The sequence below is a fragment of the Cebidichthys violaceus genome, unplaced genomic scaffold (genome assembly GCF_023349555.1).
Source record: "Cebidichthys violaceus isolate CVI_PGR_0920_01 unplaced genomic scaffold, fCebVio1.0.p SCAF_531, whole genome shotgun sequence".
NCBI classification, from domain to species: Eukaryota; Metazoa; Chordata; class Actinopteri; order Perciformes; family Stichaeidae; genus Cebidichthys; species Cebidichthys violaceus.
Genome location: NW_027176741.1, coordinates 15,162 through 25,000, shown reverse-complemented (window position 1 = coordinate 25,000; position 9,839 = coordinate 15,162).

Sequence of the window (9,839 nt, the reverse complement as noted above, 5' to 3'; positions counted from 1 at the left end):
TGAACCCTTCAGCGCTTAGTGTTGCCTAGAAAAACTTTGGCGTTTTTCTGGGTTTTTACGCCCCTGGAATTCTTGCACGTCAACGAAGCGCTGAAGCCTTCAGCGCTTAGTGTTGCCTAGAAAAACTTTGGCGTTTTTCTGGGTTTTACGCCCCTGGAATTCTTGCACGTCAACGAAGCGCTGAAGCCTTCAGCGCTTAGTGTTGCCTAGAAAAACTTTGTCGTTTTTTTTTTTTTTTTTCTTCCTTTATCACATTATGCTTAAAATCATCATTTAATTCCGTTTTAAGCTCACAATCTTGGGTGAAACATCCTCCAGAAGCAGCCGCTGTAACTGTCTGGAGGACGTGCGTAAAGAGGCCGTACACATCATAATTTAATCCGTTTTATTGACATAATGCTGGGTCAAAAATCCTCCACAAACAGCCGCTATAACTGTCTGGAGGACGTGCGTAAAGAGGCCGTACACATCATAATTTAATCCGTTTTATTGACATAATGCTGGGTCAAAAATCCTCCGCAAACAGCCGCTATAACTGTCTGGAGGACGTGCGTAAAGAGGCCGTACACATCATAATTTAATCCGTTTTATTGACATAATGCTGGGTCAAAAATCCTCCGCAAACAGCCGCTGTAACTGTCTGGAGGACGTGCGTAAAGAGGCCGTACACATCATAATTTAATCCGTTTTATTGACATAATGCTGGGTCAAAAATCCTCCGCAAACAGCCCGCTATAACTGTCTGGAGGACGTGCGTAAAGAGGCCGTACACATCATAATTTAATCCGTTTTATTGACATAATGCTGAGTCAAAAATCCTCCGCAAACAGCCGCTATAACTGTCTGGAGGACGTGCGTAAAGAGGCCGTACACATCATAATTTAATCCGTTTTATTGACATAATGCTGGGTCAAAAATCCTCCGCAAACAGCCGCTGTAACTGTCTGGAGGACGTGCGTAAAGAGGCCGTACACATCATAATTTAATCCGTTTTATTGACATAATGCTGGGTCCAAAATCCTCCACAAACAGCCGCTATAACTGTCTGGAGGACGTGCGTAAAGAGGCCGTACACATCATAATTTAATCCGTTTTATTGACATAATGCTGAGTCAAAAATCCTCCGCAAACAGCCGCTATAACTGTCTGGAGGACGTGCGTAAAGAGGCCGTACACATCATAATTTAATCCGTTTTATTGACATAATGCTGGGTCAAAAATCCTCCGCAAACAGCCGCTGTAACTGTCTGGAGGACGTGCGTAAAGAGGCCGTACACATCATAATTTAATCCGTTTTATTGACATAATGCTGGGTCAAAAATCCTCCGCAAACAGCCGCTGTAACTGTCTGGAGGACGTGCGGTAAAGAGGCCGTACACATCATAATTTAATCCGTTTTATTGACATAATGCTGGGTCAAAAATCCTCCGCAAACAGCTGCTGTGACTGTCTGGAGGACGTGCGTAAAGAGGCTGTTATTGTCATCTGTCAATCCGTTTTAAGATCACAATCTGAGGGAAAGCACCCTCCAGAAACAGTCGCTGTGACAGTCTGGAGGACGCGCGTAAAGAGGCTGTTATTGTCATCTGTCAATCCGTTTTGAGCTCACAATCTGAGGGAAAGCATCCTCCAGAAACAGTCGCTGTGACAGTCTGGAGGACGCGCGTAAAGAGGCTGTTATTATCATCTGTCAATCCGTTTTGAGCTCACAATCTGAGGGAAAGCATCCTCCAGAAACAGTCGCTGTGACAGTCTGGAGGACGCGCGTAAAGAGGCTGTTATTGTCATCTGTCAATCCGTTTTGAGCTCACAATCTGAGGGAAAGCATCCTCCAGAAACAGTCGCTGTGACAGTCTGGAGGACGCGCGTAAAGAGGCTGTTATTGTCATCTGTCAATCCGTTTTAAGGTCACAATATGATGGAAAGCATCCTCCAGAAACAGTCGCTATAACTGTCTGGAGGACGTGCGTAAAGAGGCCGTTAACGTCATCTGTCAATCCGTTTTAAATTCACAATCCGAGGCAAAGCCTCCTCCAGAAACAGTCGCTATAACTGTCTGGAGGACGTGCGTAAAGAGGCCTTTAACGTCATCTGTCAATCCGTTTTGAGCTCACAATCTGAGGGAAAGCATCCTCCAGAAACAGTCGCTGTGACAGTCTGGAGGACGTGCGTAAAGAGGCCGTACACATCATAATTTAATCCGTTGTATTGACATAATGCTGGGTCAAAAATCCTCCGCAAACAGCCGCTATAACTGTCTGGAGGACGCGCGTAAAGAGGCCGTTAACGTCATCTGTCAATCCGTTTTAAATTCACAATCCGAGGCAAAGCCTCCTCCAGAAACAGTCGCTATAACTGTCTGGAGGACGTGCGTAAAGAGGCCGTTAATGTGGCGAGAGAGTCCGTTTAAAGCTCACAATGTGAGGCGAAACATCCTCCAGCAACAGCCGCTATAACTGTCTGGAGGACGTGCGTAAAGAGGCCGTTAACGTCATCTGTCAATCCGTTTGAAATTCACAATCCGAGGCAAAGCCTCCTCCAGAAACAGTCGCTATAACTGTCTGGAGGACGTGCGTAAAGAGGCCGTTAATGTGGCGAGAGAGTCCGTTTAAAGCTCACAATGTGAGGCGAAACATCCTCCAGCAACAGCCGCTATAACTGTCTGGAGGACGTGCGTAAAGAGGCCGTTAACGTCATCTGTCAATCCGTTTTAAATTCACAATCCGAGGCAAAGCCTCCTCCAGAAACAGTCGCTATAACTGTCTGGAGGACGTGCGTAAAGAGGCCGTTAATGTGGCGAGACAGTCCGTTTAAAGCTCACAATGTGAGGCGAAACATCCTCCAGCAACAGCCGCTATAACTGTCTGGAGGACGTGCGTAAAGAGGCCGTTAACGTCATCTGTCAATCCGTTTGAAATTCACAATCCGAGGCAAAGCCTCCTCCAGAAACAGTCGCTATAACTGTCTGGAGGACGTGCGTAAAGAGGCCGTTAATGTGGCGAGAGAGTCCGTTTAAAGCTCACAATGTGAGGCGAAACATCCTCCAGCAACAGCCGCTATAACTGTCTGGAGGACGTGCGTAAAGAGGCCCGTTAACGTCATCTGTCAATCCGTTTGAAATTCACAATCCGAGGCAAAGCCTCCTCCACAAACAGCCGCTATAACTGTCTGGAGGACGTGCGTAAAGAGGCTGTTATTGTCATCTGTCAATCCGTTTTGAGCTCACAATCTGAGGGAAAGCATCCTCCAGAAACAGTCGCTGTGACAGTCTGGAGGACGTGCGTAAAGAGGCCGTACACATCATAATTTAATCCGTTGTATTGACATAATGCTGGGTCAAAAATCCTCCGCAAACAGCCGCTATAACTGTCTGGAGGACGTGCGTAAAGAGGCTGTTAACGTCATCTGTCAATCCGTTTTAAATTCACAATCTGAGGAAAAGCATTCTCCAGAAACAGTCGCTGTGACAGTCTGGAGGACGTGCGTAAAGAGGCCGTACACATCATAATTTAATCCGTTGTATTGACATAATGCTGGGTCAAAAATCCTCCGCAAACAGCCGCTATAACTGTCTGGAGGACGCGCGTAAAGAGGCTGTTAACGTCATCTGTCAATCCGTTTTAAATTCACAATCTGAGGGAAAGCATTCTCCAGAAACAGTCGCTGTAACTGTCTGGAGGACGTGCGTAAAGAGGCCGTACACATCATAATTTAATCCGTTTTATTGACATAATGCTGGGTCAAAAATCCTCCACAAACAGCCGCTGTGACAGTCTGGAGGACGCGCGTAAAGAGGCCGTTAACGTCATCTGTCAATCCGTTTTAAATTCACAATCCGAGGCAAAGCCTCCCTCCAGAAACAGTCGCTATAACTGTCTGGAGGACGTGCGTAAAGAGGCCGTTAACGTCATCTGTCAATCCGTTTTAAATTCACAATCCGAGGGCAAAGCCTCCTCCAGAAACAGTCGCTATAACTGTCTGGAGGACGTGCGTAAAGAGGCCGTTAACGTCATCTGTCAATCCGTTTTAAATTCACAATCCGAGGCAAAGCCTCCTCCAGAAACAGTCGTTGTAACTGCCTGGAGGACGCGCGTAAAGAGGCCGTTAACATAATCAGTTAATCCGTTTGAAAGTCATTTTCTAAGGCAGCGCTTCCCCGCAACACTCCGCTGTTGTCCGTCAAAACTCGGATCTCCCAGGCCCAGCCAGAACGCTCCATTCGCGGGGAAGAGACGTCCGCAACACACCGCTGTTGTCCGTCAAAAAATCGGATCACATAGGCCGAGCATAATGGCTTTAAATCGGATAAAGTACTTCCGCGTTGTCGCCTGTCTTTGCCGCCCTGGTAACCGGGAGTCGGGCCGAAATTATCTCCGTGGTGCCTTCACTTTTCGGCCTTCTTGTAGTAAAGCTGTCGCTGTCTTTTCATGATAGACAGATTTTTGAAAAAACCGGTTTCACAAAATGTGCGCAAGGTGGCTTGGTTACCCCCTACCAAAAGTGGTCACATCGGGATAGGCAAAAACCAATAAGCGCTGAAGGCTTCAGCGCTTATTGGTTTTTGCCTAGAGACACTCTGTCGTTTTTTGGAGGTTCGCGCCCCTGGAATTCTTGCAAGTCAGCGAAGCGCTGAAGCCTTCAGCGCTTCGTGTTGCCTAGAAACACTTTGGCGTTTTGCTGGGTTTTACGCCCCTGGAACTCTTGCGAGTCAGCGAAGCGCTGAAGCCTTCAGCGCTTCGTGTTGCCTAGAGACACTTTGGCGTTTTTCTGACTTTTACGCCCCTGGAACTCTTGCGACTCAACGAAGCGCTGAAGCCTTCAGCGCTTCGTGTTGCCTAGAGTCACGTCACATACGCGGCTGGGTTTTTTTTTTCCCTTTTTCTTCCTTTTTTCCGGGATTTTCGTGCCCCAGAGCATGCCTCTCTCCCTGGGATGCCTCCGACTGCTGCTCCATGCCCTCTCTCTCTCTCTCTCTCTCTCTCTCTCTCTCTCTCTCTCTCTCTCTCTCTCTCTCTCTCTCTCTCTCTCTCTCTCTCTCTCTCTCATCATCCCAGTTTAGGGCGCTTTTTCCGGGCATTAGCTCACGTAGCAACATCAGCACCATGGACAGCACCACGGACAGCGCCCTGGACGTCATTTACCAGGGAAAGGGGGCACATTTCCCGGATCTTTGACCTCCACCGCATCCCCTAGGCCCCTGCCAACACTGCCACAAGAGGGCCCGAAAAACGGATGGTGAGAAAGGGTAAATTCGGGCGTGGAAAGCACCCCCACTCTCATCTCACCCACACCCGGAAAACAGCACTTTTTCCGGGTGGGCCTCTTCCAGAGCATCCCTTGGGCTCCCCCCAACACTCCCACAAAATGACCCGAAAAAAAGAGGGTGGGAAAGGGTAAGTTCGGGCTGAAAAGCACCCAGACACACATCTCGCTCACGCCCGGAAAACAGCACTTTTTCCGGGTGACTCACCTCCAGAGCATCCCCTGGGCTCCCCCCAACACTCCCCACAAAAGGGCCCGAAAAACGGATGGTGAGAAAGGGTAAATTCGGGCGTGGAAAGCACCCCCACTCTCATCTCACCCACACCCGGAAAACAGCACTTTTTCCGGGGTGGGCCTCCTCCAGAGCAACCCCCTGGCACCCAGCAACACTCCCACAAAAGGACCCGAAAAAAAGAGGGTGAAAAAGGGTAAGTTTGGGCTGAAAAGCACCCAGACACACATCTCGCTCACGCCCGGAAAATGGCACTTTTTCCGGGTGACTCACATCCAGAGCATCCCCTGGGCTCCCAGCAACACTCCCACAAAAGGGCCCGAAAAACGGAGGGTGGGAAAGGGTAAATTCGGGCGTGGAAGGCACCCCCACTCTCATCCCTTCCACACCCGGAAAACGAGCACTTTTTCCGGGTGACTCACCTCCAGAGCATCCCCTGGGCTCCCCCCAACACTCCCACAAAAGGGCCCGAAAAACGGATGGTGAGAAAGGGTAAATTCGGGCGTGGAAAGCACCCCCACTCTCATCTCACCCACACCCGGAAAACAGCACTTTTTCCGGGTGGGCCTCCTCCAGAGCAACCCCCTGGCACCCAGCAACACTCCCACAAAAGGACCCGAAAAACGGAGGGTGGGAAAGGGTAAATTCGGGCGTGGAAAGCATCCCCACTCTCATCTCCTCCACACCCGGAAAAAGAGCACTTTTCCCGGGTGGGCCTCCTCCAGAGCATCCCCCTGGCACCCAGCAACACTGCCACAAAAGGGCCTGAAAAAAGAAGGGTGAGAAAGGCAAAGTCCGGGCTGAAGAGCACCCAGACACACATCTCGCTCACGCCCGGAAAAAAAGCACTTTTTCCCCGGTAAAACACCTCCAGAGCATCCCCTGGGCTCCCCCCAACACTGACACAAAAGGGCTAGAAAAACAGAAGAGGAGAAAGGGTAAATTCGGGCGTGGAAAGCACCCCCACTCTCATCTCACCCACACCCGGAAAACAGCACTTTTTCCGGGTGGGCCTCCTCCAGAGCATCCCCCTGGCACCCAGCAACACTGCCACAAAAGGGCCTGAAAAAAGAAGGGTGAGAAAGGCAAAGTCCGGGCTGAAGAGCACCCAGACACACATCTCGCTCACGCCCGGAAAAAAGCACTTTTTTCCGGATAAAACACCTCCACAGCATCCCCCTGGCACCCAGCAACACTGACACAAAACGGTCCGAAAAACAGAAGGGGAGAAAGGATAAATTCGGGTGTGGAAAGCACCCCCACTCTCATCTCATCCACACCCGGAAATAAGGCACCTATCCCGGCCACAGGACCTCCGCAGCATCCCCCTGGTCACCCTCCACCACCTCTGCTTAAAGCAGACCGAAATAGTGGGAGAAAGTGTGGGAAAAGCACTCCCACAGCACCAGCCTCATCCACTCATCCACACCCGGAAATCAGGCACCTTTCCCGGCCACAGGACCTCCGCAGCATCTCCCTGGTCACCCAGCATCACCTCTGCTTAAAGCAACCCGAAATAGTGGGAGAAAGTGTGTGAAAAGCACTCACACAGCACCAGCCTCATCCACTCATCCACACCCGGAAATCAGGCACCTTTCCTGGCCACAGGACCTCCGCAGCACCCCCCTGGTCACCCAGCATCACCTCTGCTTAAAGCAGACCGAAATAGTGGGAGAAAGTGTGAGAAAAGCACTCCCACAGCACCAGCCTCATCCACTCATCCACACCCGGAAATCAGGCACCTATCCCGGCCACAGGACCTCCGCAGCATCCCCCTGGTCACCCTCCATCACCTCTGCTTAAAGCAGACCGAAATAGTGGGAGAAAGTGTGTGAAAAGCACTCCCACAGCACCAGCCTCATCCACTCATCCACACCCGGAAATCAGGCACCTTTCCTGGCCACAGGACCTCCGCAGCACCCCCCTGGTCACCCAGCATCACCTCTGCTTAAAGCAGACCGAAATAGTGGGAGAAAGTGTGAGAAAAGCACTCCCACAGCACCAGCCTCATCCACTCATCCACACCCGGAAATAAGGCACCTATCCCGGCCACAGGACCTCCGCAGCATCCCCCTGGTCACCCTCCATCACCTCTGCTTAAAGCAGACCGAAATAGTGGGAGAAAGTGTGTGAAAAGCACTCCCACAGCACCAGCCTCATCCACTCATCCACACCCGGAAATCAGGCACCTTTCCTGGCCACAGGACCTCCGCAGCACCCCCCTGGTCACCCAGCATCACCTCTGCTTAAAGCAGACCGAAATAGTGGGAGAAAGTGTGAGAAAAGCACTCCCACAGCACCAGCCTCATCCACTCATCCACACCCGGAAATAAGGCACCTATCCCGGCCACAGGACCTCCGCAGCATCCCCCTGGTCACCCTCCATCACCTCTGCTTAAAGCAGACCGAAATAGTGGGAGAAAGTGTGTGAAAAGCACTCCCACAGCACCAGCCTCATCCACTCATCCACACCCGGAAATCAGGCACCTTTCCTGGCCACAGGACCTCCGCAGCACCCCCCTGGTCACCCAGCATCACCTCTGCTTAAAGCAGACCGAAATAGTGGGAGAAAGTGTGAGAAAAGCACTCCCACAGCACCAGCCTCATCCACTCATCCACACCCGGAAATAAGGCACCTTTCCCGGCCACAGGACCTCCGCAGCACCCCCCTAGTCACCCACCAACACCTCTGACTCAAGCTCCCACCAAAAACGGGGAAAAAATAAAAAATAGCCCTCCAAAAACACCCCCCCCCAACCGGACCCACCCCCACCCGGCCACCCCTCACCAAAAGCCCGCAGAGACACCTCCGGCAGCTACCCTTCTAACCCCGTCTCCAGGCGGTCCCGGGCCCCCACACTTAAGCACCCTCTCTGGGTTAAAACCAAAACTCCGACCGTTCAGGACGTTCATGCCCCTGGTAATTTAGTTTCGTGCCCCTGGTAGATGGGAGAGAAGCGCTAAAGCCTTCAACTAGCCGAGCTAGAGCCTCCAAAGCGGCCTCCACAACCACAATACAGGGCCTGGAGGTCAGTTTGCTGGTTTTTTTCTAAGTGTAATTCCAAACTGCAACTCTCACTTTGTCCACAGGATGGCGACATTGGACTGCAAGTGAGCTCCAAGCGGTTGAATGTAAATGATTTATCCGGCCTTATGACCCTAAAAACGGACACTTTTACACATATAAGCTGGATGAAATACATTTCACGTGGTCCTGGTCCTCTGAGCGAGTACCAGAGAGCTAGGCAGAGCCAGGCTATGTCCCTAGGCCGAGCTGGAGCCTCCAAAGCGGCCTCCACAACCACAATACAGGGCCTGGAGGTCAGTTTGCTGGTTTTTTTCTAAGTGTAATTCCAAACTGCAACTCTCACTTTGTCCACAGGATGGCGACATTGGACTGCAAGTGAGCTCCAAGCGGTTGAATGTAAATGATTTATCCGGCCTTATGACCCTAAAAACGGACACTTTTACACATATAAGCTGGATGAAATACATTTCACGTGGTCCTGGTCCTCTGAGCGAGTACCAGAGAGCTAGGCAGAGCCAGGCTATGTCCCTAGGCCGAGCTGGAGCCTCCAAAGCGGCCTCCACAACCACAATACAGGGCCTGGAGGTCAGTTTGCTGGTTTTTTTCTAAGTGTAATTCCAAACTGCAACTCTCACTTTGTCCACAGGATGGCGACATTGGACTGCAAGTGAGCTCCAAGCGGTTGAATGTAAATGATTTATCCGGCCTTATGACCCTAAAAACGGACACTTTTACACATATAAGCTGGATGAAATACATTTCACGTGGTCCTGGTCCTCTGAGCGAGTACCAGAGAGCTAGGCAGAGCCAGGCTATGTCCCTAGGCCGAGCTGGAGCCTCCAAAGCGGCCTCCACATCCACAATACAGGGCCTGGAGGTCAGTTTGCTGGTTTTTTTCTAAGTGTAATTCCAAACTGCAACTCTCACTTTGTCCACAGGATGGCGACATTGGACTGCAAGTGAGCTCCAAGCGGTTGAATGCAACTGATTTATCCGGCCTTATGACCCTAAAAACGGACACTTTAACACATATAAGCTGGATGAAATGCATTTCACGTGGTCCTGGTCCTCTGAGCGAGTACCAGAGAGCTAGGCAGAGCCAGGCTATGTCCCTAGGCCGAGCTGGAGCCTCCAAAGCGGCCTCCACATCCACAATACAGGGCCTGGAGGTCAGTTTGCTGGTTTTTTTCTAAGTGTAATTCCAAACTGCAACTCTCACTTTGTCCACAGGATGGCGACATTGGACTGCAAGTGAGCTCCAAGCGGTTGAATGTAAATGATTTATCCGGCCTTATGACCCTAAAAACGGACACTTTT